The following is a 10,021-nucleotide window of genomic DNA, read 5'->3' on the forward strand; positions in this document are numbered from 1 at the left end:
AGAACACGTCTAGCTCTGCTTGTTATCCTGTTATGCACTTGCTTGCTATGTATTTATTGTTTCTCCCCCCCCCCTCTTCTCTTTGGTAGACCCCGTGACGATGCTGATGCCCCAATTTGACTACGGAGTTGACGACCCCTCTCTCTTGCCAGAGCAACCAGGCAAGCCCCCCCCCCTTGATCACCAGATATCGCCTATTCTTTACTATACTGCTTGCATTAGAGTAGTGTAGCATGTTACTGTTCGGTTAATCCTATTCTGATGCATAGCCTGTCATTGTTGCTACAGTCATTGATACCTTACCCGCAATCCTAAATGCTTAGTATAGGATGCTAGTTTATCATCATTGGCCCTACATTCTTGTCAGTCTGCCTTGCTATACTATTGGGCCGTGATCACTCGGGAGGTGATCACGGGTATATATTATACATACATACATACTATACAGATGGTGACTAAAGTCGGGTTAGCTCGATGAGTACCCGCAAGTGATTCTGATGAGGGGGCTGAAAGGACAGGTGGCTCCATCCCGGTAGAGGTGGGCCTGGGTTCCCGATGGCCCCCGACTGTTACTTTGTGGCGGAGCGACAGGGCAGGTTGAGACCACCTAGGAGACAGGTGGGCCTGGCCCTGTTCGGCGTTCGCGGATACTTAACACGCTTAACGAGATCTTGATATTTGATCTGAGTCTGGCCATTTGGTCTATACGCACTAACCATCTATGCGGGAGTAGTTATGGGTATCCCGGCGTCGTGGTATCAGCCGAAGCACTTCGTGACATCAGCGACTGAGCGGCGCGCGCCGGATTGGACTGGAACGCCACTAGGCTAGGTCTGCTTCCGGCCGCCCACGCAACGTGCAGGTGTGCTCAAGGCGATGGGCCCAGACCCTTGCGCGCATAGGTTTAGACCGGCGTGCTGACCTCTCTGTTGTGCCTAGGTGGGGCTGCGACGTGTTGATCTTCCGAGGCCGGGCATGACCCAGGAAAGTGTGTCCGGCCAAATGGGATCAAGCGTGTTGGGTTATGTGGTGCACCCCTGCAGGGAAGTTAATCTATTTGAATAGCCATGATCTTCGGTAATAGGACGACTTGGAGTTGTACCTTGACCTTATGACAACTAGAACCGGATACTTAATAAAACACACCCTTCCAAGTTCCACAGACAACCCGGTGATCGCTTTTCCACAGGGCGACGAGGGGAGGATCGCCGGGTAGGATTATGCTATGCGATGCTACTGGAGATGCTACTTGGAGATGCTACTTGGAGATGCTACTTGGAGGACTTCAATCTACTCTCTCCTACATGCTGCAAGACGGAGGCTGCCAGAAGTGTAGTCTTCGTCAGGATTAGTTATCCCCCTCTTATTCTGGCATTCTGCAGTTCAGTCCACTGATATGGCCCTTTACACATATACCCATGCATATGTAGTGCAGTTCCTTGCTTGCGAGTACTTTGGATGAGTACTCACGGTTGCTTTCTCCCCCCTTTTCCCCTTTTCCTTTCTTTCTGGTTGTCGCAACCAGATGCTGGAGCCCTGGAGCCAGACACCACCGTCGACGACGACTCCTACTACACAGGAGGTGCCTACTACTACGTGTAGGCTGCTGACGACGACCATGAGTAGTTTAGGAGGATCCCAGGCAGGAGGCCTGCGCCTCTTTCGATCTGTATCCCAGTTTGTGCTAGCCTTCTTAAGGCAAACTTGTTTAACTTATGTCTGTACTCAGATATTGTTGCTTCCGTTGACTCGTCTATGATCGAGCACTTGTATTCGACCCCTCGAGGCCCCTGGCTTGTATTATGATGCTTGTATGACTTATTTTATTTGTAGAGTTGTGTTGTGATATCTTCCCGTGAGTCCCTGATCTTGATCGTACACGTTTGCGTGTATGATTAGTGTACGATTGAATCGGGGGCGTCACAGATCTAAAGTTGACACTCTTCCAAACCCACTTTCAATAATATTGCAGACACTATTATCAATCTCATATTCATCATGGGGTTTAAATAAATCATGATCATTGTAACAAGTAGTAGACATAGCAAAACTAGCATCCCCAAGCTTAGGGTTTTGCATATTATTAGCACAACTGAAATCAAGAGAATTTATAGTATGCAATCATGTTTTTTATTCAAAGAGTTATCGTGAATCTCTTCATAAATTTCTTCATCATAATTTTCAGATTCACAAATTTCAAGCAAAGCTTCATAAAGATAATGTAGTGCACAAAACTCACTAGCAATTGGTTCATCATAATTGGATCTCTTAAAAAGATTAGCAAGCAAATGAGGATCCGTAGATCTTAGCTTCTCTGTTTAGAAATAAATAAACAACTATTCCAACTAAACGATTAAACGAGCCAAGTAAGACATCAAAGCTAATGAAAAGACGAACAGAAGAAGGGCGAATAAAACAGCAAGGGTGAAGTGGGGGAGAGGAAAACGAGAGGCAAATGGCAAATAATATAAGTGCGAGGGAGATGCGTTTGTGATGGCTACTTGGTATGTATTGACTTGAGCGAAGACCTCCCCGGCAACAGCGCCAGAAATCCTTCTTGCTACCTCTTGAGCTTGCGGTTGTTCTCCTTGAAGAGGAAAGGGTGATGCAGCAATAGTAGCGTAAGTATTTCCCTTAGTTTTTGAGAACCAAGGTATCAATCCAGTAGGAGGCTCCTCACAAGTCCCACACACCTACACAAACAAACAAGAACTCGCAACCAACACAATAAAGGGGTTGTCAATCCCTTCACGGCCACTTGCGAAAGTGAGATCTGATAGAGATAATATGATAAGATAAATATATTTTTGGTATTTTATAATATAGATTGGAAAAGTAAAGATGCAAATAAAAGTAGATTGAAAGCTTATATGATAATAGATAGACCCGGGGGCCATAGATTTCACTAGTGGCTTCTCTCAAGATAGCATAATTATTACGGTGGGTGAACAAATTACTGTCGAGCAATTGATAGAAAAGCGAATAATTATGAGATTATCTAGGCATGATCATGTATATACACATCACGTCTGTGACAAGTAGATCGAAACGATTCTGCATGTACTACTATTACTCCACACATCGACCGACTCCTGCCTGCATCTAGAGTATTAAGTTCATGAAGAACAGAGTAACACATTAAGAAAGATGACATGATGTAGAGGGATAAACTCATGCAATATGATATAAACCCCATCTTTTTATCCTCAATGGCAACAATACAATACGTGCCTTGCTGCCCCTGCTGTCACTCGGAAAGGACACCGCAAGATTGAACCCAAAGCTAAGCACTTCTCCCATTGCAAGAAAGATCAATCTAGTAGGCCAAACCAAACTGATAATTCGAAGAGACTTGCAAAAATAACTTAACCAGACATAAAAGAATTCAGAGGAGATTCAAATATTTCTCATAGATAAACTTGATCATAAACCCACAATTCATCGGATCTCGACAAACACACCGCAAAAAGAGTTACATCGAATAGATCTCCAAAAAGAGTTACATCGAATAGATCTCCAAGAAGATACTAGTGACCCACTGGTACCAATCTGAGGTTTTGAGACAAAGATTGAATACAAGAGATGAACTAGGGTTTGAGAGGAGATGGTGCTGGTGAAGATGTTGATGGAGATTGAGCCCCTCTTGATGAGAGGATCGTCGGTGATGACGATGGTGATGATTTCCCCCTTCGGGAGAGATGTTTCCCCGCAGAACAGCTCCGCCGGAGCCCTAGATTGGTTCCGCCTCGTGGCGGCGGTGTTGCGTCCCGAAAGCTTGCTTATGATTTTTTCCATGGTAAAAGACTTCATATAGCAGAAGATGGTCACTCGAAGGCTGCCAGGGGGCCCATGAGGTAGTGGGGCGCGCCCCCCACCCTCGTGGATAGGGTGTCGGCCCCCTAATGTTGATTCTTTCGCCAGTATTTTTTATTAATTCCAAAAATTACTTTCATGGAGTTTCACGACTTTTGGAGCTGTGCAGAATGTGTCTCTAATATTTGCTCCTTTTCTAGCCCAGAATCCCAGCTGGCGGCATTCTACCTCTTCATATAAACCTTGTAAAATAAGATAGAATAGGCATAAGTGTCATGACATGACGTGTAATAACAGCCCATAATGCAATAAATATCAATATAAAAGCATGATGCAAAATGGACGTATCATGGGACTGAGCCGGACTGCAAGTGCACGATCCAGCACATTAAAAACAATAAAGTTAAAATGCCGGATATATTACTGTGTCCGGACACTTACAAGTTGCCTAGGGGCTTGACCTTGGGCTCCCACTCCCTGTCGCTGTTAGTGGCCGCTGCGGAGTAGTCCGGGCGGGAAGTTTTGACCTTCTTGGACGCCTTGGCCTCCCCATGTGTGGAGGCCTTCCTCTTCTTTCTCCCCCAGCAGGGGGGAATGGATTTCTTCTTCCTCCTCCTCTTCCTAGTTGTCTTCGGTGGAAGAGTGCGTCTCGACGTCTCTGGACGTCACATCTGAAGCGCCCTTGCGTCAGAGACCATCTCTGGTCCCCTTGGCCGTCTTCTTGGCCTTCTTCTCCGACACCTCATAAGGCGTCGGAAACAACATCTTCGTCAGAAGAGGCGTTTCTGGATCTTCGGGCAGCGGAGCCGGACAGTTAATCTGCTCCGCTATTTTTACCCAGGCCTGAAAGATTGGTAGGGAGGCTTAGATTCCTCTCTCAGGTATGCCAGTAAAGGATATACCTTGAAAACATGAAAGAACTTACCGGATTAGCCCGGCATTTTAGCTAAGCCCATGATCCTCGGTCGTGGGCGGTGGTACCTCGCCAGCCTTAAAGAGCACCTTCCAGATGTCTTCGTGCATCATGCCGAAGAGCTCCAGCAGCGTCTGGTGCTTGACCGGGTCGAACTCCCACAAATTACAAGTCCGGCTCTGGCACGGAAGAATCCGGCAGAAGAGCATAACCTGGACCACGTTGACGAGCTTGATTCTCTTACTTATCATGTTCTGGACACACGTCTGGAGCCCCGTCAGCTCTTCCGCTAAGCCCCAGGCCAGGCCCTTCTCTTGCCAGGAGGTGAGCCGCATGGGGACTCTGGATCGGAATTCGGGGGTCGCCGCCCAATTGGTGCCGCGTGGCTCGGTGATGTAGAACCACCCCGATTGCCACCCCTTTACAGTCTCCACAAAGGAGCCTTCGGGCCAGGGGACATTTGGCATCTTGCCCACCATGGAGCCTTCGCGCTCCTCTTGTTGTCCGCTCACCACCTTTGGCTTCACATTGAAGGTCTTCAGCCATAGGCCAAAGTGAGGTGGGATGCGGAGGAAGGCCTCACACACGACAATAAATGCCGAGATGTTGAGAATGGAGTTGGGGGCCAAGTGATGGAAGTCTAGCCCGTAGTAGAACATCAATCCGCGGACGAACGATTGGAGGGGGAATCCCAGCCCGCGGACAAAGTGTGTGAGAAACACCACCCTTTCCTGGGGCTCCGGGGTGGGGATGATCCGTCCCTTGGCCGGAAGTTGATGAGCGTTGTCCTTGGCCAAGTACCCATCCTCCCGGAGCTTCTTAATGTCCTCCTTCTTGACGGAGGAGGCCATCCACTTGCCTCCAGCTTCGGATCTGTACATGGTTGGAGTGATTTTTTGGGTGGGTAAGGCGAGAGCTTGGGTGCTGAAGCTTGAGAATGGATGGGCAGAGGAAGGAGAAGGCGTGGGTGAACAAGGATGAATCATTATCCCTTATAAAGACAGTAAGAGTCATGCGCCTCCCCCTCGCCTTAAAATCCGCCTATTCCCCAAGTCGTGTAGATGACACGGTTGGGTTACCCATGCCCATATTGATGAGAATCCCGTGATAAGGGGACACGATCTCTGCTTCGACAAGACATGCCAGTGAAACCGCACCTCGAAATACGGAGCGGCAGGCTAAAAACGGTTTGAATAAAGACCTGGCATGGGCGTGACGTCACACTATAAGAATTTGTCAGCGGATTAGACTCGTGAAATATTATACTCTCTACGGTTGCGTGTGGTACTTGTTTTGCAAAGCCGGACACGTTTCCAGTGTTCGGAAGACTATGTTGGAATATTCGGAGAAGGAACCCGCCTTGCAATGCCGAAGACAATCTGCACGTCAGACTCATCATCATTGAAGCTTGGTTCACGGGCTACTGAGGGAGTCCTGGACTAAGGGGTCCTTGAACAGCCGGACTATATACGTTGGCCGGACTGTTGAACTATGAAGATACAAGATAGAAGACTTCGTCCCGTATCCGGATGGGACTCTCCTTTGCGTGGAAGGCAAGCTTGGCGATTCGGATATATAGATTCCTTTCTCTGTAACTGACTTTATACAACCCTAGCCCCCCCCCCCCGGTGTTTATATAAACCGGAGGGTTTGGACTTCTAGGGTTTAGCGACAATCATAACTTCATAGGCTAGACTTCTAGGGTTTAGCCATTATGATCTCGTGGTAGATCAACTCTTGTAATACTCATATTCATCAAGATCAATCAAGCAGGAAGTAGGGTATTACCTCCATAGAGAGGGCCTGAACCTGGGTAAACATCGTGTCCCCCGCCTCCTGTTATGAATAGCCTTAGCCGCACAGTTTGGGACCCCCTACCCGAGATCCGCCGGCTTTGACACCGACAATGACCCGCTGCCGGAACCAGACTCGGACACCGCTGCCTTCTACTTAGCAGCGCACTCCACCGAGCCCAGGCACACGCCATTGTATGCGCTCCTGATCCGCTGACTACGACGTGGGCACACAGGCACCACCGGCTGCGCCTGCACCTCACCCATCTGCTGGCCTTGGAGGGGTTCTGGGGCTGGATCGGAGGCAGCACGGCCCCCATCCCCCGATCGCCAAGTGGTCGCACCCAAATTCAGATCAAAAGCCACCACAGATGGCACCCCAGCAGCAGCAACAGGGCCCTAGAGAAGAGGGGCGGAACAGCTGCAGCGTAGGCTTGGTGGAGATGAGCTCGCCGGCTGCCAGCTCACGCTGCAGCTCCCGGTATCTGCAAAAGACAGTGGCCACCTATGGTGGAAGCGCCGCGCAGGCGCCATGGCTGAGGCCAGTGGCCACCACAGGTGAAGGCTGGCCACACAAAAGGACCCCACAGCCCAGGTCTGGGTATATGGGTGAAAGGCCGAGTACAAATGGGCCGAGAAACGAGGATCTGGTGCGCTCTGTAGTGGGTTTGGGCTGGGAGCTGAGCCACTGGTGAAAAGGCTACTTCAGCTGAAGAGAGTGGCGGGCCGACTGCGAGCAGCATACTGGATGGCACATTTGCTTTGGGAGGGTGCCTGCTCTCCATAGAAGGCAGGAGTGGCAGGGTCCACGGACAGGACCCGCCCTCCATTAGCAGAGGCCAGAATTTGAGAAGGAGTGAATGACAACTTTCCCGCATTAATGACACCGTGAGGTAGTCGAAGGAGGGAAAGAAGTCGTCATCCATCAGCACTGGCCGCACGTGGATAGAGCCCGGCGTGGCCCTGACTTAACTCCAGCTTGAAGGAGAAGCTCAAGTCCTCGGGGTCGAAGGAGACCGTGACCCGCAGCGTGCGCACGTCCACCGCAAGCAAAGACGAGTGGAGGCAGAGACGCATGTCATCTTAATGAGTGACCTGCGCCACCGTGGGAATGGAGAAGGTGGCCCCCTTGATGAGCTTGGGCTTGGCCGCCAGCTTGAGCATGCGAGGAAGTCTCCGTCGGAGGCCATATGCGGGTACAGAAAAGCACGGAAGGCACGATCAGCCATGCCCTCCCCTCCTTCCAAGGAACGCCCGCGAGACACCGAGGAGCGAGGGTGCACATGGCCTTGGCGGGGTGGAGCAGGGGGACGCGAGCCGCGAGCGCACCCCTCCTGGGGATTGGCCGAGAATGGGGGGCCAGTGGTGGCGCCAAGCATCCAAGCCACATCCCAAATCTCGTTGATGACGACGTCAGCGTAGATGTCGTTGCCGTCCACGCGGTGGAAGGTAAGATGATGAGGAATGTGGTGCAGTGCCTCCACTTTGACGAGGACGAAGATGCTTGGGAATTCGCTGCCATGGAGGCATGTGTGCTCGACACGAATAGGTTGGCGAAGCCAGCGACACTTGCCGCCACCCCTCTCCGGTTCCACAGCTCGAGGGGCATTTTCTCCAGCGATAGACACACCACATTGCGGTATGAGAAGCGGAAAGCATTGTCCCCCGCGTTGTGCGGCAAGATCCAGACCAAGCGGTCGCCCACATCGACCGGACTGGCACGCAGGGCAGCAGCCTTCTCAGACTCCCGCTGGAAGACTACAAACGCGGTGGCCACGTCACAGTCGGCGAAGCGCACGGCGGTGATTCCCAGCTCGTGCCTAAACACACACCTGAGCTAAGGAAGGAAAGCGGATTTTGGTGGAGAAATGTTGGCGAGGCACACAAGCGAATTCTAGTCAGGCACCAAGGGCTAGTGAACGTCCAGCGAGGAGGGTCGGCCATGCATGACAGGCTCCATCCCTGAGCAGGCTTGGAGGGGGAGGTTGGAGGAGGCAAATGCGGATGTGGCACTAAGGAGGAGGGGATAGGATAGTGATGATGGGGTGGGGAGGGTGGTAGCCGCAGCGTTGCTACTTAAAGGCATGGAAGAGCAGCGATTTGAGGTAGTGGGCGGGCGGTGGGCTGGGAGACGCAGGATGCGAGAACTACATTGAAAGCTTAGGTGGCCAACCAAGCGGCATAGCGAGTAGACAACCAGATCCCTGCAATCCCGCCTTTGATGACTATACGAGAGACACCGGAAGCAACGCTTGTGCAAGTCTTTAGGTTTGCTAAACCTAAAAAGTGGAGAAGGCGCAGTTCTCGAGGGGGCAGCAGAGAGGCTCGTGCCCTGATTAGAGAGAGCGTCCTTATACGCGGAGCCTCCATGCAGGGGTAGGGCCGTAGGCTGCGACTCTAGCAAGTCACCCGAAGTGTTGCTAGCAGCCTCAAGGGAACCTAAGCTTTGAACGGCCGTCGGTTGGCCGGGAGCGAGTGACAAAGGCGTAATGCAAGGATTTGGAGCAGGTAAGCAATCCGGTAATTGATTGCTCTCATGCGTGCAACTAACTGCGTCAGAGCACTCCGCAAGCAAGCCAGCGGAAGGCGGCCGGAAAACCTGGGCACGCGGAGCCGATGCAATCGAGTGATTGCCTTCGCAATCCAGAAATGGGGCCGCGCTGGCCGAGGTCCGAGGAGAGACGGCAAAGAAGCATTAGCCATCCAGATCCGGAAACGCGTGTCATGGCGTGCATGGCCTGGTGCAACAATGCGACGAGCGGAAGAGGGCGAACCATAAAGGGAAATTTTGACAGAAAGGATGCTAGACCTCCATGGTTCACGGAGCACAATCTCCTTGGCAATGCACTCACGAGCCACCTGAAAAAGAAAGCTGCCACGCTGATATGGTAGCACGCGGAAGCCATGGCGTTTCCTCCGAACCAGCTGACTAGGAGGGAGGCGAAAGCCCTAGGCGATAGCTGAAAGCCATCGTTGAGAATGATGGCGATCACCCTGGCCGGCCAGCTCCGGCCAGCCACCGCCTCAACAGTGCCGCATCCATACTTGGCAAGCATGGCATCCTCAAAATCCAGGCCATCTATAGATCAAGTCAGGAAACAAAGCAAACGGACAGGAGCACCGACCAAAAGGACGTCTAGGTCTAGAGGAAACAGCAGGAGCAACGAGAAGCAGCAAGAGAGACGGGAAGCATGCATCAAGGAGAGGGTTGTAACTTGAAGCTAGCACCAACGAAGAGACTAACCTGACCTGCAACCGAGAGACGGGAGAGGAACGAAGAGCGTTGCCGGCCCGCTAACCAGAGCCTTGAGCAGGACAACGGAGCTCCTGAAAAGTGGGTGGCTGCCCTACCCAGACAGCGTAGGACTGGAAGTGGTGGCCGTCGTGCTCGTGAGGGGGCCGGTGGAAGAAGTGGCCGACGTTGCCAGAGTAGCAGACGGTGGTGGAGCTCACGCCTCCCTCAGTGTCTCACTCATCCCTTACCGCAATCACTATGCCGCTG

This window comes from Triticum dicoccoides, chromosome 6B, assembly GCF_002162155.2.
Source record: "Triticum dicoccoides isolate Atlit2015 ecotype Zavitan chromosome 6B, WEW_v2.0, whole genome shotgun sequence".
NCBI classification, from domain to species: Eukaryota; Viridiplantae; Streptophyta; class Magnoliopsida; order Poales; family Poaceae; genus Triticum; species Triticum dicoccoides.